The following is a 22428-nucleotide window of genomic DNA, read 5'->3' as shown; positions in this document are numbered from 1 at the left end:
TTCCATAGAGAGTTCCTTATAGTTTATTTTTGTGATGCACTGGATTTTCCCACTCTGTTTCAGTCTATTAACATCCCGAGCACACAAATTACAGAACATTGTATGTCAATTGAGGAAGAACGAGAAATGCTAGGTTGATGAAAACTCAGCATAAATTAGTCACAGCATATTCAGAAACGCAGCCTGTCTCTGAGCTTCAACGCGGGAGATGAATAAAAATAGGAGGCCGTGATTATTTTGTGCCCAGGGTATTGGATTTGTGCTAACACCCTTTAAATATTAACAGCTCGTGAGGTATCGGAAACGCTTTCATTGGAATGTCCGAGGTGGCTTCGAGTAACCCACCTTGCTCTGCTTTAACAAATGGAGTCACTGCTCAGTGGGGTCCCAGGAAACTCTCTCCCGGAAGTCGTCCAGTCGTCTTATGAAGGGGTTCAGCAGAGGAAGGGGATGTCTCTTAGTTTTCTCCTCTGATTAGGCACGTCCGACTCTGCACTCTCCCACGTTGCTTTGATGCCAAACAAGATTAAATTTTCAAATACAGTTCGCTAAATTTATAATGTAAATTTAAAACAAAAAAAATTACTTACAAGAAGCCAACATCAGCATCTAGGGAGAGGGCTGAGCTGTGAGCATAATTTACAGCAGTGAAGACGCTCTGCTCTAATTATTTGTGGCCAATTATCAATTACTGGTCAATGTTAGAATCATTCACCATAATTATTTCCCTAAGGTATCGTTCATGGATATAACGAAGGGTTCATCCCTTTGCTTTCCTTAGAAAAACAATACTTAGTGGGTTTTTATTTATTCATACATTTATTTATTTATTTATTTATTTATTTATTTATCCTGTGAGGTTTTTTTTTCTAACTCTGTGAGAAAATCAAATTTAAATCGTTACCACTGAGGATGTTTCTAAGATTTTAAATCTTCAGGTCTTAAACATCTAAACAAAAGAGCTGATTATATCCAGGGTTGGAAGAAAACTTTTTAGAAAAAACTCTTAATAGCTTAATACTTTATATTGGTATGACTTTTTTTTAAATTAAAAAATGGTTTCCAATTTGAAAAGGTTAATCTGCCCTTCTTGTGCTCCCATCTTTAGCCTGGATTCCTCCTTCTGAATATATCGATCCTCTCTATTAAGATGAACCCCAAAGCCCCTGCGCACCAACCTTACATCTGAATTCCTAGCGGCCCCTCCCATTGTCTCATTTCTGTTTGAGCCTGTCAATCAAGAGTGAAAAGTGCTAATCACTCCCAGAAACCCCAACGTTGCTCACAAAAGTACCAGCCACCGAAAAAAATAATACCGATTGGTCACGGATGGGCAGGAAACCACACCAGGGGCCTATGGGCACAATGGGGTTTATTAAGCCCATTTAGATCCAGTCCAGCTCTCCCTACAAGCCAGGGTCTGGGATCTCAATTTGAAAGTCGGTGAAAATCAGCTATGGTAACTCAGGTTCAGTAGCTAGCTGCCCACTGCACTGCAGCGAAACTCCCCATTAGTTGCTTTGGCTTTTGATAGTGGCCTTTATTTTTACTTTTTATCTCCTCCTTTTTTGGGGGGCGGGGAAGGGGATGGATTCAGTTGGATACTATTGCTCTTAAACTCTTGATTGAGCCGCATTATTTTCCTGGTTGCTCACTGTTTACAAACTTCCTTCTTCTAAGTGAGCAAAGGCCCACAGAGAAGCTGCTTCCCATTAATAATACCACAGTGTAGCGATACCCTTTCTCCAAGGCTGTTTGTCTCAGAGGTCAGTTATGACGGGCATACAACATCAGCCCTAAAGTAGTGTTGCCTCAGGTCATAGAAGGAATTAAATCGGGCAATCTTATTGTCCCCATTAGCCAGAATGCCAACTTTCTCCCAGCCCTTTTCTTAAAAATTTCTTTGAAAGAAATTTAAAGAAACAAATAAAACCCAAACCTAAATAAAACCCACGCAACTTATTTGCTTCCTTCGAGTCAGTGGCTGCAAAGGGCTGGTAGGAAAGGAGAGGGAAGCCGTGGCTCTCACTAAAGAGCAAACAGTAATTACCTTTGTAGAAGTCTCCAGAGCGATCGGTTACCTCTCCGGTTTGTAAGAACAGGACTGGGAATACACAATAATTGATTTCTATTACTTATGTGTATTTTCCTTTTAGCTTTCCGAAGAAGCAACGTACTTTAATTGACTTTAATTTCAAATTACGTATTTTTATGACTCCTGGAGTTGGCTGGAATTAGAATGAACAGAGTTGCTAGCCCCATGAGCTATCCTCTCCAGAGAAGGCAGAAAGACTGTGTGCTTGGGTGCACTCGTGTGTGTGCATGAGAGGTATCCACCTTAAGCATCACACATCTGTGTCTGGACCTCTGTCTGTCTGTCTCCCTGTCTGTCTGTCTATCCATCCATCCATCTATCTTGAACATAGGTTAGGTTCATTCCCCTTGTTTTAGAGAAAGTACAATTTTTTTCACAATGAGAAACTGAGAGAGAAAGGCCGTAGGGAGGTTTGGCATGGGCTCAGTAGAGATGGGCTTCCTCCGTGCATGACACGTGGGCAGAGCCCTCAGTGGCACCTACATGGTGCACCATCAGACACCAGCATGTGCCATCCCTGCTGTGATGTCACAGTCCAGTCAAGTTCCTGTGAAACAGTGAGGAACAGAATTAGTCTAACCCGCACCTTTCAACTTGTCCTTTGATTGTGAAAATGAAATTCACTTCCAAGGAACTGGGAGACCGAGGCAGCATCTCCTGCTGTGACCGTGCATTCAGGAGACGCAAAGCCAGGCCCAGGAGAACAACGGCGGTGAACTGACGACACCGTGACGTTTTGCCACAAGACAAAGAGAACGTGTTCCAGACAGCGTCGCCTCCTGGCTTCCTATCGTCTGCTGAGGGGTAATTCTGTGATGTCTGATGCCCTCCGTGCTCTACGCTACGCCCTGATCGGGGTGCCGATTGCCTGTTGTCACAATTACTGGCTAATTGGACGTTCTCTTCCCGCCCTGGCTTCTGAGGGTACGATCTTCCCTTCTAAATTTTTTATCCTCCCCATTTTCTATTCAGGGTCTAGAGCATTTTGGGTGATGGAGAATGGGTTTGCAATAAGCTTCTAATGAGAGATTCCCTACTGGGCTCGGCAACATCACTCAGCAGACCCTGGCACTCCCATTCCTCACTGTTGGGACAGAGATGCTTAGGGGATTGTTTATTCCTCAGAAGCATAAACAAAGCAAGGGTGTGGAGCGACCCGGGGGAGCTTGGCCATGCGAGCCACTGCTCTGATTTCTGGGATACCAAGGAACCGCAGACGCACGTGGGAGGCTCTGCGGCTTTCTCCTGGTGGGCACAGGTCGACATCTAAGGAAGTTTTGAGTTTGTAATATTACTGTATACCGTGATTCCCACGGCAAGAAGCCTACCAAATTAGCAAGAACAAGGTCACTAGCGCCAGTGGCTTAAAACACAGGATTCTTTTGCATCAAAATCCTTTTTCTTTCCAAAGACAAAGCAAAATTAGTGATTTAAGGTAGCAGATCTAGTCAAACTAGTAAAATTATGTTAATATATGGTTCATCTTTATATATACATATATATATATATATTTCCAGAGATAAGAATCATGTGGTATATTCCAAACTCTAATGTCTCATATCTTAATTTTACATTCCCCTCACAACAAAGATGTATTCTTAAAATTCAGATTCAAAATCCCAGGCTTTGCAAACCCTTAAACATCTGATGCGACTGAAAAAAAAAATCTCTCCGTGGCAAGAACCGTTACTGTTCTGCGACTGTGTAAACTATCTCCCACTAAGGAGGAAATCAGCCCGTGGTACCTGAGGCTGCTACTTTAATACTGGAAGGTTTCACCGAATGGGACAAGGGTTGCAGACAGTGACGGCGAAATGGGAGCACTGACATCAGGCTGTCACTTGGGACAATGCCACCAATAGCATGAGTGACATTTGATGGTGGAACAGTAGGAGACTAGACATAGTAGGCTTGCGCTTAGTCAATTACTCCTTTTCTTCTCTTTCTCTCCCTGGTGGCTATTTGTCATTCCAAGATGACGACAGACTTCCCTTCCCTCGGACCTCTCTGAACCCTGCTGTCTTTGGACATCACGGAGATCACCAAAGAAACTATTTGCTCCTCAGTAATTGTATGCCACCCCTCGTGGCAAGGTAAATGATAATGAGGACTGTTCAGAGGGCAGCCGTCCTGTCAGAGGGAAAGGGAATAGCTTTTAAGACATACAGCCATACAGAGCCTTATAGACTTGTCCTGGAGTAACTGTATCAATTAACCACGCTCAAAGCTCTAACTCAGATGGGCGCAGCACACAGCACGTCTACTGGTATTTTATTATCAAGTCCATTATGATGAGTTCATGTCCTAGACAAAGGGAGAACAGAAAAAAGAATTCAGGCTGACAAATTAGACTCGAAATCAGTTTCATTTACATAACGACTGGAAGTTCATTAATAACAGAGTTTTAATTATTCATGGTCTTGTTTCACTAGATACAGCAGTTTCCCCCCCGCCGTGCGGGATGTCTGGATTAGCTAAAATGAACCTTCGCAAACGGATGGGCTGCCCAGAAACTTGGAGGCTCTTCTCTTTTCACACTGCTGGAGCCGGCTGGGGGCAGGGAGGTGGCTTGTGTGTACAAATTGGGGCTCAGTAATGAGCAGGCGGTAGCAGCAGAAGGCGGTGCTGAATAGAGAGAAAGGATGCAGGCCGGCACGGTTTCTTTGACTCTGTGTTCCATGTAAGCTGAGAAGAAAGGGGAGTAAATACTGCCGCTGTCACGCCTGTGGAGCCTTCTCCTCAGATGACAGTGCCATCAGTTTCAGCCGCTCTGAGACAGCCCAACGTGTCGCACACTGGTGAGCATGACCGTGGCTGGGACGTTCTTCATCTCCGGATAGAGGCTCAGGAACTGGGTTTGTTTCGCTCTGCATGCATTTGAGAGACTCGAGAGGAGGAAGAAAGGAACATAAGCCAACCCCTGCTTTCAATCATCTAGAAAAACCCCCGAGTCCTAGATCAACAATAGGCTTTCCTTCCATTCGCTTCTAAGGACAACAGTTGTGACATTTCTGTTTGCACCAATAATCAGCAAGGACGTTACATCTTTACCCTAAAGAGCTTACACTACCTAGGAACACCTTCCTCTTAGCACCCAGCCTGGGTGCCGCTTTGAGAAGGGAGCTGTTGCTGAGCTGGTTGCTAGGGACTTAGTGCATCTCAGGCTCTTTCGCTCCTCACCCACCTCGCTATTTTAAGGGAATTGCTCACAACACAAAAAAAGAGGAGAATCCCTGATAAAACAAGACCCAACTGTTCCCCACATTGTTACAGGTGACTGAGATGAGGAGGGGGGCAGGAGTTCTTTTCAATTTTCAGTGCCGGCAGCATCTGGTTTCCAGGGCTTACCCCCTACACCCAAGTGCTTTAGAAAAAAGAAGTTGTTCGTCAGAAACAGCCTCACAAAGAAGAGCACTGGAAACATTTAAAAAAAAAGAGGGAAATAAACGAGGAGAAACCAAGTTTAACAGGAGCCAAACACAACTTCTGGATTCTCCCATTTGACTTAAACTGAACAACATCCTGCTTGCTCTACCAGGGTGGAAACTCCTAAAGGTTTCTGGTGAAGGGTGGAGATGGCATGGCAGGAGGGTCCCACACAGCTCCACCTACATCTGAAGACAAGGGCTGTCCACTCTTCTTCATCGTTCATAGTTTTCTTCATAGTTTATATGCTTGCGTCTTTCTAGATTTTCTTTAACAGGATAACACTTTGGAGCAGATAAAAGCACAAACTTAACTCCTGCTGCTGCTTCTTCACCTTCCCCTCTTCTTCCTCTCCTTCTTGTTCTTCTTTTCCTTCACTTCATGATCCTCCCCTCTCTCTTCTCCCGCTCTTCTTCCTCTTTCAGAATATGGTTGGCTGACTTAACCTTTGACTGAAGGCCACGTCCTTAAACAACTAGTGAATATCCTTATAACACTCTGGGAACAAGATGTTGATGTAAGCAAGGGCCATGGGAAGAGTTAATAAAAAGTAGACAGTGTACTTTGCCTCATAACTTTATCCCAATCGTTCCATCTGATGACTGGGCCAGCAGCGGCCATTACCTCTGGCTAATGTAAGTACACCTCTGTGTGCATATCTTGCCCCTACACAGAGAAATGTTCTCCTTTTCCCCTCCCCTTTTCCCCCTGGGCTCGTCCTTGCTGTTTACAAGGACGGGTGCTTAATGGCTAGTTTCCTTGTGTGTGTAATGTGTACACATGTTTGTGTGTACATGAGTGCAGTTTCATACATGCACAGTACATGCGAGGAGGTCAGAAGGCAACCTTGGGTGTTAGTCCTCAAAAGACATCTACTTTGATTTTTGAGACAGAGTTTCTCATTGGCTTGTGACTTCACCAAGAAGGTTAAAGTAGCCTGGCCATTGAAGTTCCTGTGACTTACCCATCCCTGCCTCCCATCTTTCTTTGTTTGGGCTGTAGGCTCACTCCAACATGCTCAGCTTTTAAAGTGGATTCTGGAGGTCAGAGCTCATGCTCTTTCTCTTGAAGGCATGTGCTTAACTAACTGGGTCTTCTCCTTAACCCCAGCTAATTTCAACTCCAGCTTTTATTTCGTGCCGTTACCCCTGGGCTGCTCCCTCTGCTTCCCACGCTGCCACTACTTTCCTGTCCATTATATAAAGTGATATGGGAGACTTTGGGGTGCTTAATTATGGCTGCAGAATGATCAAAACACATTTATAGTATTACCTTTTAAATCTTTCAGAAGTGATATATGTTCAAGTATAAAGAAGAATGAAGTGCCTTATGGTAAAGAAAGCACACCGAAAGGGTTTAGCAAATTTCTTTTCCAGTGAGCTTAGCCTGAGGAATGCACACCCTCACATGCGTATAACAAAAAGACAACGTGTATGTGAGACCATACTAAATGCCAACACTTCCTTCTTCAGGCAAAGGAAACGGGGCAGAGTGGCAGGATCCACACATACATGGTCAGCAGGTAGCAGAGAGAGTCTCTGTCTGATGAACACCAGGGAGACGCAAATCAAAACCTCAGTGAGTCTTCACCTGACACCTCCTAGGCTGGCTATCATCAAAACAGTGAAGACAAGTGTTGGAATAGATGTGGAGGAGCAGGAAGCATTGCGGGCTGTTCCTAGGGATGCAGAATGCTGTATTTACTGTGGAAAACAGTATGAGGTTTCCCTCAAAAATTAAAATTACAGTCACCATATGGCCCAGCACTGCTGGGTCAAACAGATCTGCCTATATGAATTAAAATTAGGATGCTATAGGGAAAACTACTCTCCTGCCCATTGCAGCGTAGGTCACAAAAGGCAGAACATGCGGACAACCTGGGTGTTCAGATAAAGAAACAAAGCAAGGGCACACAGCGGAAGCTATTTTGCTTCTAACACTGGAATCTTGCAACACATGACTTAGGTGAACCCTGAGAATATTAAGCTAAATGGAACAGGCCGGTTGTAAGAGGAGAAGCCCTGCTTGACTCCATTCTGACTTTATTTAAACTCTGACTCAAGGGGTGGAGAGTAGACTGAAGGCTGGAGCATTACCACAAAGAAGGTGTGAGGTTTTAGTTCTGTAAGACAAATACGCTCTAGATCTAGGTTGTAGGGCATTGTACAATACAACAATAAAGCCACTGCCCCATCAAACATTCATTCATCCATCCATCCATTCATTCATTCATTCATCCATCCATCCATTCATTCATTCATTTTAAAGACAGGCTTTCGTGTAGCTGAAGCTGGCCTCAGACCCACTGTGTAGCCTAGAATGACCCCAAACTTCTGACACTCTGGCTTCCACCTCCCAAGTGCTGGGCTGCAGGGCCTCACCACTGTGCTTGATTTGTACAAGGATGGAATCAGGCTCTGCACCTCTTACATACTGGGCAAGCACAGTAGTGGCTGAGCCATAGCCCAAGCCCCTTAAAGTAATTCTAGAGGGTAGATCTCCTGGTAAGGAACCTCACCACAACAAACAAATTAAAAAACATTTATCCACCATTGACCCAAGGCCACTTGCAGAGTGAAGGAGGGTGTCTGTTTGGTGCAATGACAGAATTTATGAATTTTTGCAGCTTTGCTCAGCTGGAGCTTTCTCATGTACAAAGGGAGGTGACAATTTTTCTCTGATTGAGTCTTTGTAAGAATCCAGGACCACACTGTTTGCACACCATAATGGCTGCACGCCCGGTAGTTGTTGTTATGATTGGGCTGGAAGTTGAGAAGACCAGTTTCACCCACTGGTCATTGAATTTATAATTTGACGTTGTCAGATCCATAGCTCCAAATTAGAAAGCACATGTAATTTTCTCCCAGTAATGGGATCAATAGTTTCCAAGGTGTAGCCTCTGTGGTGTGGTGTAGGGCCTCCATGCAGTGTCACAAATACCCGCTGTAGGCCGAAAGGGAGGAGCCGAGACCACTGACGCATCCGCATGTCTCTTCTAGAGTGTTCTATGTGCGATCACAGTATTCAAAACGCTCAGCTGGGCACGAGCACATGTGTGTCGGTCCCACCCTGGAAAGTCTGTGCTACATAAAATGTTCCCATGTAAAGAGAAGGATACATTTAATCCAAAGTAAAAAAAAATGTAAATATATGCTTCAGCCCTGGATATCTTATTCTATATGAATTATTTGATTACTGATCGAAAAATTACTGTTGATAGCATTAGTGTGAATTAATGAATACAAACTCAGATCCTTGATGACGGTGGAGAATACTCAATCCTTTTGAAAAAGGAAAAGAAAACAATGTCAGAAACGGTTAACTGGTTAGTCTCCACTAACTAGCTGTCCTCCCTGGGCTATTCGGAAGAGTAAAGCCAGGATGTTGCATATGCAAGCCTTTGGTTCAAGCCCAGCACCAGGTACATTGAGCTGAGACGGGGCCGGCCTGTGACCCTGGCCTTGGGACATGAAGGAAGGAAGATGAAGAGAAAGGTCAGCTGGGCAGTGGTGGTGCACACGTTCAGTCCCACCACCAATAAATGTTAAGGTCATCTTCAGCTGTACTCACTTGGAGGCCAGTCTGTGCTACCTGAGACTCTATCCCAGTAAATAAATAGCAATCTAAAAACCTAATTATATAAAAAAAACCCACTGCATAAAATGCACTACCCCTATATCTTAACTCATCTCTTTCTATATTTAGTTTTTTCAAAACATGTAATGCTGTCTTATTACTGTGTTACTATTTATTGTTATTAGTGTATATGTGTTTGTGTTAGTATATGTGTGCGTGCATGTGTATTGCGTGTGCGTGCATGTGTGTGTGTACGTGCATGTGTGTGTGTGTGCATGCGTGTGCACGCCATAACACGACTGTGGCAGTCAAGGATCCATGTGAACTCTATTCTCCCCCTTCATCGTTCTGTGGGTCCTGGAGATCAAATCGAGCTCAGCGGGCTTCTGTGGCAAGCGCCAGCAGGCCTGGTTCATTTATCTTCAGATTTATTTATTTATCATGCACATACATGGGTGTATGTGCACTGCGCGCATGTCTGGAGCCTCTGGAGGTCAGAAGGAGATGTCTGAGCCCCTGGAACTGGAGTTACAGATGGATCGTTGTGGGGTGCTAGGATTTGAACCTGGGTCCTCTGCAAGTCCCAGGAGTGCTCTTAACAGCTGAGCAATCTTTCTTGACCCTTCCCCTCAGCTTTTTCTTTTTTAAGTTTAATGTGGGTGTTACTGGTCGTCTCAGGTCATCATGCTACTACAATACATACTTTACCAACAGAGTTATCTCCCCAGTCCTTTAAATTTATTTTTAAAACTCACAGAAGAATTATATGTTTCGGAAATAGAGTGTGAGCGCCAGAGGGGATAGAGAACCAGAACAAGGCCCTCTAAGTTAACATGAGCAGAGCTCATATGAACTCCCAGAGACTGAAGCAGTACGCACAGGGTCTATATGAGTCTGTACCAGGTCCTCTGTGTATATATGATGGGTTCCAGATTAGTTATTTTTTAAGTGGGATTCCTTGATGCACAAACACATGGGTCTCTGAGTCTTCTGTTTTCTCTTGGGTTCTTTTCCTTCTCTTGGTTTGTCTGGTTCAGTTTCAATGTGATGGTTTTTATCTTATCGAATTGTACTTTGCTATATTTTATTATTACCTCTTAGAAGCTTGATCTTTCCTGATAAGAGGCAGAAAGGGAGCTGATTCAGGTGGGAGGGGAGCTGGGGAAGAACTTGGAGGAGGAGATGGAGGGAAACTATAATCAGGATATATTATGTGGGAAAAGAATCTATTTTTAATAAAAGGGAAAATGATGCTTATTTATTTAGGAAGGTGGCTCAGCCAGTAGTTTTTGCTTAACCTGTACAAACCTAGGCTCTATCCCCAGCCCCAGATAACCTGGGCCATGCGGTACAAGCACATGATCCCAGCACTTGGCAGGGAGAAGCAGGAATTCAAAGGTCATCCTTGGCACCATAACTAATCCGAAGCTAGCTTAGACTACATGAGACCCCGTGGCACCAACCCAAGAAAAATGACAGAGAGATCATGTCTGTTAGGAGACTGGGGAATGGCGACACAGTAAGAAGCTGTGCTGGAGAGCAAGGAGGGCTTCTTTTAAATAGCTACGTTTCCACAATGGCCAAGATAACCCCTGGTGGAGGCAGAGGTTCCAGAAAGAAAAAGCTATGATGGATTCTGTGTGGAGGGGCTGGTGACAGATTGCATTCACCCGGTAGCTTAAGGACTTCCTAGCTGATGGTTTCAAGCTTGCCGTCCATCTAGCCCAGCCTTCTCTCGCGTGTAGTGTCTCCAGGTGTTTCTCAAGGAGGCACTAAACCTGTCCTCATTGACTCGAGAAGGAAGCCTTCAGGTAGGTTTAATGCGGAAGATTAAGGCTGCATTAAGATCAAGTCTGAAATGTACTGCCACCAATTAGCCCTCTAGTCTTTCTGTAAGCCTTGAATTTTTGATGCAATCAATGACACCAGTGGAGCCATCTTCTGTGCAGTGGTTATTAAAGATATAAAAATCAATACAAAGATGATACTTGGAAATCTATATCACAAGATAATGAATCACCATGAGAGCCCACTAAGAATGTCAGCAAACCAAACAGAAGGTTCGTGCAGAACAAGGTATTTCATGCCGGGAGAATTGCAGCTAAATTTTGTATGAGACAGACATCCACGGAGCATGCTTACGGCACAGTCGCAGGACACGGTTCTAATGAAATTAAGACAGAAATTTAGCTAGGCAAAAGTCTCCCGCAGCATCGAAGGGGGAGGGGCTGTGAAGGGAGGTAAGGGGAGGAGAGCCAAGGAGCCAGAATTGAGATGTAAGACTGAGCCAACGACACCATGATTTAACTTTAATTCACAACAAAACAGCATCAAACTTTCTCTGTCAGTAATCCTCACTCAATTTCTTTTAAATGAAGCACGATTTGCCTGCTCCGTGCGTCTGTAAGTACTGATCACTCTTGGAGCCGGGTCTCGGGGCTTCACAGAATGGCCCAAATTTAATTTGAACTGGGGATTGATTTCGTTGCCTTCGAAGGAAGATTTATTTTTCCTCCTCCACAATTGAGCTAGGGCCTGACATTGCAAGTTCATTTCAGTTTTCCCCTTGATCCAATTGCAAGTGACATGAGAACGCTCACGTGCTTGGGTCCTTAAGGGATGTCACAACATTGCCAATGATGTCACAAATGGCTAAGAGCGACTCTGAGAAATATGGGTTCCCTATCACGTCTTTTGATCTTGTTCTGGGTTTGTTTACTTTTACTTGGTGTGCGTTCCTCTTTGGCCTGCGGTTATGTCAGTGCACCAGGCGCATATCTAGTGTCCAGGGAAGCCAGAAGAGGATGTTGGACACCATAGTACTAGATTTACAAATGGTTGTGAGCCACTCTGGGCACTAGGTCCTCTGTACAAGCAAGCAATCAGAGCTCTTAAATGCTGAGCCATCTCTCCAGCCTGCACCCCCCCCCCATCATTTCTTAATTTGGGCTGCTAAGCAAAGCAGAAAAGAACCAGGCCTGCCACGGTCCCCATTCATGGAAAGACTGTATATTTAATAGACATTGAATTTATGCCGGAGATTTCCCAATTTATAACTATGTAAATAAAGTTTTATAGACAAGGATTAGGAGAGGATGTGTTTTGTGTATATTGGGTGGTGCGAAAGTCATAAATGTTTCTGTTTCCTTTTCCTGCAGATGCGTGCAGGCGCCCCTTGCTGCAACTCTCAAGGGACTGCCCTTACGGAGAGGCAGGCTCCAGACGCTGAGTACTGAGTCCTTAAGGGAGAAGTCTGGCTTTGTGCTCCTCTGGAAATGCAGCGCTTTAGAGAGAGATGGCATTGTGGCATTGTTTTTCTTAGAGTCTTTTCTTCTACTCCCCATCCTGATGCCAGTACGGTTTCCAGAAAATGAAACAATGATTAGTTTATGTTAGAGCATAGTAAGTTGGGTTTCTCTGTATTTTTCATTGCATGTTTTGGAGGTTGATTTAATCAGCTGTGGTTCTTGTGGAATTGGTCAGGGTTTTTTTCCCTCCTCCTATAAAGACACACCCCTGTCTCTTGAACGGCTCTTTCCAGTTTCCCTACCCACCCCTTACCGCCTTGTCCCCCAGGCTCCCAAAGCAAAGGAACCATCAAGTAGCACAAAACAAGAGGAATTCAGTTAGACATAAATAAAAGGCAGATCTCTTGCTGGCACGATCGGCCCTGATGAGCAATGTTTGTGGTTTAAAATATTGTGTTTTCCTGATTGTGCAGGCGTCTCTGATTGTCCTCCCGAACCCCAGTGGCCTGGGGAACATCCACTCTCTTCAGCTATTCAGTTCTCATGTTTAGCCTTGATGATGTTCAGAAGGGACTGTCCTAACCTTCTCTGGGAATCTACTAAAACAATTACACTTAGCATTTCCCCACAGCTCTAGGATCCGGCACTAACCTGGAGACTGTCTAGTGTAGCCTTCAGATTCTGTGAAACACTTGTGTCTTCTGGGGAAGCCTTAGCTCACCTTGAATAGAAGGGTTTTTTTTGTTGTTGTTGGTTGGTTTTTTGCTTTGTTTTTCGATTTTTGTTTATTGTAATTCAATAGATACATTTATTAATTTACAAATAGTAGACTTGGGACATGGCTCAATAGTGAGGCACTTACCTAGCATGTGTGAGGGAGAACTTTGATTCAGTTCCAAGCATAGTACATTTAAAACAAAACAAAACAAAACAAAACCAAGAAGTTATTATATTTAAAAGTGGGGTGTAATCACTCAGGCCTAAAATCATAGCATGTGAAAGGCCAAGGCAAGAGAATTCAAGAGTTCCAGGCCAGTCTAGGTTATAGAAGGAGACCCTGCTTCAAAAGAAGAAAGTGATTTACAGGCAGCCCATGGTGACATGCTGTGGCTAAGCTGGGGAAAGGCTTTGTCTCCAGGACTCCTCCCAGGGCAAGGTTTCCCATAAAAAAGCTGTGTAAACCAGCTTTGGACGGTCACATTCTAATTGCTTTCTGAGGAAGCTGGAGTCCTTACATTTTGGTTATTAAATGAATACAAAAGACAAATATCTAAACCTGGGTAGAACGATCAGGTATTTTAATCTGTGGGAGTAGAACAGCAATGGAATAGGGGCAAAGACCTCTGTAGCTGACCAATGGATCAAAAAGTGAATTTTAAATCTTGGGCAAGTCTGCTTGAACAGAGAAAGCTAAGTTTTCATGCAGGGTTATGTTCACCAGATTAAAACTGATGAAGTCTTAATGGGGCTGGGAATGAAGCAGGCTAGATAGCTGGGAAGTAGGAGGTGAACCAGAAAAATCTGACTTTTCATATAGCTAATATGGTTGAGAGAGACAGCCCACCCCCACAGAGAACACGGACCACATTCCGTAAGGCACAAAAGAGACTTGAAAAACACCTACGACTTAATTTGGGAATGAAGAATAGAGGTGTTTTGTTTTATTATGCACTATATAATCCAATATCAATATATTCTTTAGTTTCTAAGTAATTAAAAACTGTCTTAAATGATTTCAGAATTAGCACGTGATGGGCAAAGAGAGCCACACACAAATTATACGCTTGGCTGTATGAAGTTAAGGGGTTTTTTTTTTTCCTCAACAAACTTAGAACTATGGATACTTGAAGGCTTCTAAGAGTCAGGGCTACACCAGGCCCTTTAACAGCCAAAGCATGTGCTGTCTACTTGGCTCTTATAACTGAGAAAAGGAAATCTTAGACTGTCTAAATTTAGGAACGAGAAAGTAGGATTCAAGATATAGTCACACATATATTGTGTGTGTGTGTGTCTCTGTGTGTGTGTGTGTGTGTGTGTGTGTGTGTGTAATCTATTTGCACTTCTGGGTTTGAGTCTAAGGCCCTGTGCACACAAAGCACACATGCTGCTGCTGCTACCACTCAGGTCTAGCCTACTGATTACAGTAACTTAAGATAGCAGGAATCGAGAAAAGGACTAGAAACACAGCAGAAAGCTAAAAAATACTTCTGTTGCGTGTTGACAGAAGTGATTGTCTTCACGGTTTTTCTTGTATGTTTAGATATTTTTAAATTCCCTGCAGCAGTAGTCCCATTATTGTTGAAAAGTAGAAAGAAGGGGATCAATGGAAACCATGAATCCCACCACTGAATTATCTGCGGATGCAAAATGAATCCGTTTTACTGTCGGTGATGCCTCGAGCTAGAAGGGAAGGAGATTTCCATAGAAGTGCAAAGGTGTTTTTATACTTAATTAATTGAGAAGGCTTCGGGCAAAATCAGGGCTCCTGATCAGAAGGCCACGGGCAAGGAAGATTTGATAGACATGGGGGGAACTGTAAGACCACTCCTTAGCAAGGAGAGGGGTTTGTGTGTAACAGCATAACACACACACACACACACATACACACACACACACACACACACACACACACACACACACAAAGTTGCAACTGGCAAACTGAAATCGGGAGGAGTTAACCAAATAAAAGGACAATAAGTAGAAGGGAAACTGGCCTTGAACTAAACAACAAAGAACCACAGACAGTCTTTTGTCTTCTCAATGTTGAAATTATTCAAATCCACTGGGAAATCAGTTTATGGAATGAGGAACAGCAACCTGACTCCTAGCCTGACAGACGCCTGTGTTTCTGCCTTAAGTCATCAGCATTGGGTCTGTCTCATTACCTGGGGGCTTTGACTTTCCCTCCAAGAGAAGCCCAGACTGTCTTCACTCTCCTAATCCACTCGCTCGCTCCCGGAGTCATTGATTTTTCTGACTCTGTAGCTCATCTGTTTGTAAGATGTTCATTGACTCCATGGGACAGAATGGCAAGTATTGGTTGATGTTAATGTACACACATGCAATAAAACTGTCAGCCCAGTCATCGTCCTGGTACCCGAACAAAGAGAGAAGACATAACTAGACAATGAAGCATGTTGGAAAGAGGCTAAGAGAACTGTGCTTAAAGAGGCTGGCCTTGGGTCACAGAGAGACGTGGGTTCCAATCCTAGATCCACCACTTTATGTAGTTGCTACATTCGGTTACATTATACTTTTTGAACTTCATTTATGCCTACGCTGAGAACGGTCTCTTATTCTTAATGTATGTTTTGTGAGAATTGCATGAGGTGTATGCAAGTTAGAGCGTGTAATGGTGGGCTCCCACCAAACTCAACACAGTAAATAGGTAATGTGATTTCTAATGTCATTAGAAACTCAGTCTGATTTTAAAAACGTTCTTCTTGTATATTAACTTATTTAACGTGTGTGCCTATGTGTGTGCACATACATGTGCTCATGTGTCTGCCTGTGTTCACGTGTGAAAGTCAGGGGATCACGTTCATTTGGGAGTTCATTCTTCCCTTCCCCTCTGTGATAACTGGCGATCGAACTTTTGGCAATAAGCTCCTTCCTTCATTGAGTATCTCACTGGCTTTTTAAAGATTAATTAGCTTGTCTGTCTATCCATCTGTCTATCTGTCTGTCCATCCATCTGTCTGTCTGTCTGCCTGCCTGTCTGTCTATTTCCTTTTTTGTCTGCCGGAAGTAGATATGGGAACCTATGAATGTAAGTAGACGCTAAACAGTGAATTTTATCTCCACCTCTCGGCTTATCTGAAGTATTAAGACAGAATATTTCAGGCCTGGAGAGATGTCTCCAGGGTAAAAAGAAAGCTTGATGCTCTGTCAGAGAACCAGTTTGGTCCCCAACACCCACATCAGGCCACTTTACAATGACTTGTGACTCTGGCTGTAAAGGATCCAGCATCCTCATCTGGCCCCACTCAAATGAACAAAGATATGCTCACATATGTGACACACATAACGCAAATCACAAATCATGAAGAAAGACAATATCTGTACATTCTAGGGGACAGCATCGTAACTCCATACATGTAGTTAGTCTGTAGTTATCACGGTGGGGCAATGATACCTCCTTCTCCTCAAGGGGTTGTAAGTTCTACGTGGGGAATTTTCATACTGTTTTAAGTACCCGGAGATTTACCTCAGATTGTTGTAGCCGACAACTCATTCACGGTGCTATAAAATACTGAAGTGGATTCTAAATTCGGTACATCATCCTTCTGCTCCTTACAACAACCTCCCTGTAGCTCTATCTGGTCTCTAGCAACTACTGTTCACCTTTTCTTTCATGGCGAGACAGACTCTGCTTCCTTGTGCTTTGTTTGGGGGAAGGTGGTTTGCTGGTTGTTTCCTCTTGAAAAAGGTCTCGTTCTACAGCCCAGGCTGTCCTGGAACTCGCTGCATGGGACAGAAGACCCTCAAATGTTTGTGTTCCTACTTCAGGTTCCCACATGCTTAGGTAACTAAGGCGGGAGCCCCATGAACAGAAAAGTTTTAGTTTTCTTTGTATGGGTCAAGTTTTGTATTATTAACACAAGAAAACTGCCCCCCCTCCCTTAGATGGTAAAGAGCTAATGGGCAGAGAAAGGCACAAAACAGAGTCAACAGTGATATGGTCAGTGGTCCCAGCTTTATTAAGAGATATCCTTCAGGTAGGTCAGACACTAGTAGGAGGCAGCCTGATAGGCCAGCAGGGACAGTGAAGGAGACAGCCTTTAGCGGAGGACACTGGTAGCTGATGGGTCTCCAAGCCCTTGGGTTTGAGTCAGCCAAGGTGTTCAAATACTTGACAGGAGCAACTTACAATGGGGCAGTTGATTTGAGGTCACCTTTGAAGGGACGTGCAAGTATGCTGGGAAAATCCATGCGGCAATAGGGGCTCAATTCACGGTCCTAGGAGCTTGCGCCTTGCTTACATTTTGCCTAACTGGAGAGCAGACCCATCTCTGGTGGTCAGGAGGAAAGTTAAAGCCTTTACTGACCCACCCCGCAGTCGTCTGTGTCCGCCAGTGAGGCTTCACCTCTCAAGGCTCTGCAGCTCCCCAATACAGAATAGCAGCTGGAGCCCAAATATTCAAGCCCATGAGTCTGTGAGAAACATTTCCCATTCGCACCATAGCAAGCAGGTTTTGTGAACAGCACACATGTATAACTGAAAAGCCAACGTGTAGGTACCTGCGTCTGGGAAGGGGATTTCCCTTCTTCATCCTAGAATCAGTTCTGCTGACCCCCGAGAGGAGGCCCCGATTCCCACTAAGCTGGAGATTTTCATGGATGTCTTTTAGGCCTTTTCCTTGTCTGAGGGGTTAAAGACTCCGGACTGGGACTCCCTGAGCTCCACAATGAGTTGCCCAACTCAGTTAACTCCTCCACCTGGCTTTGAATGACGAGACAGCATTTGCAAGCATGAGATCCCTTACGGTTTTTCCCAGCAAAGTACAATGCATATAAACGCTATTCATTAAGAAAAAGACTTTGGTGACTGGAGAGTTGGTTCAGCGGTTAAGAAGAACACTGACTGTTTTTCCAGAGGACCAAAGTTCAAATCCCAACACCCACATGGCAGCTTACAACTGCCTGTAACTCCAAGATCTAACACTCTCACACAGATATACATGTAGGCAAAAATACCAAGGCACACAAAATAAAAATACATAAATTATAAAACTTTAAAAAGAAACACACAGGCTTTATAGACTAATTCATTCCTCTGGCTGAACATCCCTTTTTTGGGGGGGGGCTACCTATGAATATTTTTTATATGTTGATTTTATTTGTACAAATAAATCACAGAGATCTCTGCATGAAACCAAAAAGATCTAGTTTACATGTTTTTATTGGAGTGTGGTGGTTCATCTCAACGGTCAGCTTAATGAGGTTGAGAGTCACCTGGGAGGTGGAGGGCTGGGGACATCTGTTGGGGAGTATTTCCACTGGGTTAATTGTTGCGAGAGCGCCTGCCCACTGTGGGTGGCTCCAGACCTTGGCTTGGGATTTGGACTATACACAAAGAGAGGAAATGGGCTGAGCAGGGATACTCATCGCATTCTGCCCTGTGGTGCAACCAGCTCCCTCAGCTTCCTGAGCTTCATGCTGTGATGAGCTGCAACATGGAACTGTAGGTCTGAATACATCCCTTCTCCTTCCACTGCTTCGTCAGTGTGTTTTCTCGCAGTAATAGAAAAAGCAACTAAAGATCCGAAGAATCAAATTACGAACTGTCTACTCTCGATGTTTAATGAGCCACAGACAGCAGACTCAGGACCAACTGCGTATTACAGTCTGCTAAATATTTTTGTTGCTTAAGAGTTTTTCTCTAAATATCATCCTTCAAATTCGAGGTTCCTTTTTACCATTTCTTAAACTTATGTCAGAAATCTTAGCCAGATAAATGCTAATTACTCTAAATCACTCAGACAGTACCAATTTGGGACTAGAGCCCAACCTGCTCCCTTGACTGAACAGGCATCCATCCCTGTCCTTTCTGTTGCCATAGTGATCAGTTTACAGACAGCATTAGATTGGGAAATGATGCCTGATCACTTTGCTGTAGAGTTTAGAATTTCTGAAGCAGCACGGCAAAAGCGTTGTTTTAATATCTAATACTGCATCCTGTATAGTTGCATTGCTACCAATATATTCTAGTTTTTTTTTTAAAGACACGGTATATACTGGGTTATATTTTTAAAAACAAAACAATGAAGGAAGTATCTCAGAATTATGAAGGAGAAAATCATCTTTTATTTTTATGGAAAATGTTTTTCCCCTATAAATAACCTATTAGTAAGACTTGTGGCTATCACCTCTGTTTTGCCAACTTTTGCCTTTGACAATGAATATTAATGCTATCCCTTGTGAATATGATTGGAGTATCAGGCTTATATGACGCTAAGTGGCAGAGGACGTATTTTGCATATATGTAGCCAGAATTAAAACCCCGGGGTCATATACACATACACAAATTATAATAGTATGGCTAATCAAGATGACTCTGATTCGATTTAGCTCTTACTATAATGAATAGTTTTCCGTAGCTCAATAGACCCCTTATTAAAACTTATAATATCATTTTATCTTGAATTGCTAATGAAGATACGTCTGAAATAAACGATAGCATTCGTAATACATTCTAAGTAAAATAGATGGTATTTCTACACACAAACATCTCAGTAGCATATACTGTATTTAATGTCGTTTTGGAAACAGGATGTGATTCATCCCTGTGTGGTCATCAGCATGACAATGGCCAAGGACTATTTAGAGATGAGGAGTGTAGGTCCTAAAGAAGTTGACGGTCAATGACCTTTGTATTGACTCCTGATGGCGGTCTAAGGCTCTAAAAATGCTGCCCCAGTGTTCTTTCCTCTGGACCTCCAGTCCCCAGAGGAAAGCAGCACGGTGGGGTCAAGCAATGACTTGGTCTTGTCTGGCCTCACAGCACCATGATTTTGCTCCTGAGGAGAGAAGGAGGAGTGTGCATAGGCACACAGGCGATTGGCAGGCCCACTGGAGAGATGAAGTCATTAGCTGTCCATAGGCTCATTAAACTCTAATGGTGGTCATAATCATTGCTGTGATTTGGAAGCACTGCCTTCGCTCCCCTGAAAGCCTTTTTGTTTTGCAGGCTCCTTTTCATTCAGCCTACTGAAAGGCTATGCCAATGGATGTTCACATGTTTCCAAGATGGCAAAGAGCCTTCTAATTGCTTCTCCCACTGCACCATGTGCTGGCAGGATAGAAACCCAGTTTCGGATCCCATGATCCCTTCTGTCACCTTAGGGTTCACCAGCACACATTCACCAGCAGTGGGATGGCGATGACTTTCCTTCCCGACATTCCCTGGAATGCATGTTGTTACTCCTTTGAAGAGAGAGGGATTTGGGAGTTTGGTTTTCTTTAATAGTTCTCACATGGTTAGGGAGAGTTTAGCCCATGGGAACCACTGGGCTGTATCCAGTACCACCACCACCACCACCAATTCCACTAAAATTCATTCTATTATTAACCATGATATCCACAACTATTGATAACAGTAATACAGAAAACCACCAAGTTTGCAGCCTCTAGGCGTGGAGCGTCAGAGACAACCAGAGACGATACAACATGAACACTATAGTTAATCAATAAATTTCATGCTCGCCACCCAGCAATATTACAAATGTTCCTAATCTACTGGCTTGATCACATGGGTTCACAGCCCATGTCTACCGATACAAAATTTTTCCCGTATTTCTCTCATTTTGTAGAGGGGAAATCTGAGTCCTGTAGTTACGTGGGCAGAAGCACCATAGAAAATGGCAGAAACACTACTTGGGAGATCAAAGTAATACAAATTCAAATTCAGTTTGGTGCAAAAGCCTAGGCCTTCGGTGGTTACAGGTGGAGCTGACCACTGTCTGGGAGAGCGGTAGCTTCTAGGAATTATTACTCTTAACCAGGAAAGCAATAGGCAGTGACGACCAGTGGGTTAGACCCAAGGAACCTATTATGAAGGACTTCATCGCACCTCGCTTTATCAACCAGCATCCTCTCTAAAAGCCTTCAGCCTATCCTTCCCCGACTAGCGTCCTTGGGAAAAGTAGCCCCAGCTGAGGTGCTTTGTCCCTTTACAAAGGCATGCATTGTGGTGGCTTCTTGCTCCCTGCAGTGCTAATTCATCTCTTCTTAACTGGGATTCGTGATGCCCACTCACATTCCAAGGCAGGCGCACTCTCCCTTCCTAAGAATCCTTTTGTCCAACGCAGAGAAAAGGAGGCGGCCAGCGCAGAGCGACTAACAAGAAGCCGCACGTGCAGTGACTCAGATTTTCAGTTCTACCCGGGACCACATTTAACCTCGACGCAAAGGCTCATTGAAGGTCACAACTTAGAAGAATCACCCACAGGCAAACACCACCCTTATCCATGATGACTGAATTCACACCGTAGCCAAAACCATCCTGTGACTTACTTTGAAATTCATCGTTTATCTTTAGAAACTATGTAGGCTCCATAGTCTTCGGAGTGAGCTCCGGAGTTTAGAGGAGGTAGCCTGCCACCTAGAACAAAGACAAAACACTCAATGTTTCAAATTCATCATGAAAGAAAGAAAAAAAAAAAACAATCAAGAGGACGGAAGGTGCTCTTGTCCGCACATTCGGTGTTTTGCTTCAGAGTCTAGGGATGAAGGCAGCTACTAATACCAAGGGACACCGGACAGCAGAACCACCATGTTTGTATCTGGTGTTTGAGCAATCAGTTCACGTGAAGAGAGCGAAGGCTACAAATGAGTCCTGGAAATGAACAATGTAACCGAACCCAGGAGGGAGGAGCCTGCTGCCACCCACTTAGGGAGACCTGTTAATCAGAAGGTCAATTTCACTCTTATCTCAGTCATTAGGCAGCCATTGATACCACCTGCTCACTTCAAACATCCAAACACGGGCCAGACATCAGAAAGCTGACACCATGCTGCAAAACCCCTCTCTTTGTACAGAGTGACAGGAGGACCAGGGCCCAACTCTGACCCCAGGAGTCTGGACATCTGCTCCTCCATCAGACACCAGTGGGAGGGTGAATCAGAAGTCCAGTCTCCATGGGTAGGGAGAAGACAGATACGCCAAAACACAGGAGCTAGGAAATGTGAAAGGCAACTGGAACTCAAGAAATAGTTAATACACTGGGGGGAGTCTCTCCTCTGAAATAATTCTATCCTTCAGATTCAAAGTGGTGATTCTTTAAAAAACACACAGAGTTCTTTAGTTAACTTTATTGATTTTGAGAACCACTGACTCTGTTAGGTGTGTGGGGAAGGCACGCTGTCTGGTTGGGTGGTCCGTTGCTAATAGCCAAGGTTCTAAAGCAACTCCATGGGATTCCTGAGGAAAAAGCCAGTTCCTCCCCAGTGGAAGAAAGGGAAGATAGTTCCTACACAGTGGCAGCTGACCTTGTCCTGAAGTAGCTACTGTCTGCTTCCCTTAGCCTCTCCAAACCTTTCAATCTTTTCTTAACTCCTTATACTCACAGCAACCTATAGATG

At 43.9% G+C, this 22428-nt stretch overlaps 1 protein-coding gene across 30 annotated transcripts in view; it reads right to left on the bottom strand.

The window, feature by feature from the left end:
• Adgrl2 (adhesion G protein-coupled receptor L2) overlaps positions 1-21454 on the bottom strand; it is a 493623-nt gene extending 472169 nt beyond the window's left edge. For all 30 annotated transcript variants that reach the window (XM_032897155.1, XM_032897173.1, XM_032897166.1 and 27 more), the window contains exon 1: positions 21361-21454. The gene's annotated coding sequence lies outside the window, so the exon portion shown is untranslated. The remainder of the gene's footprint in view (positions 1-21360) is intronic.
• Positions 21455-22428: the final 974 nt, after the last annotated feature.

Source organism: Rattus rattus, chromosome 3, assembly GCF_011064425.1.
Source record: "Rattus rattus isolate New Zealand chromosome 3, Rrattus_CSIRO_v1, whole genome shotgun sequence".
Classification (NCBI taxonomy): domain Eukaryota; kingdom Metazoa; phylum Chordata; class Mammalia; order Rodentia; family Muridae; genus Rattus; species Rattus rattus.
The sequence above is the reverse complement of the archived record's forward strand: the minus strand, read 5'-3'. Positions and strand labels throughout refer to the sequence as shown.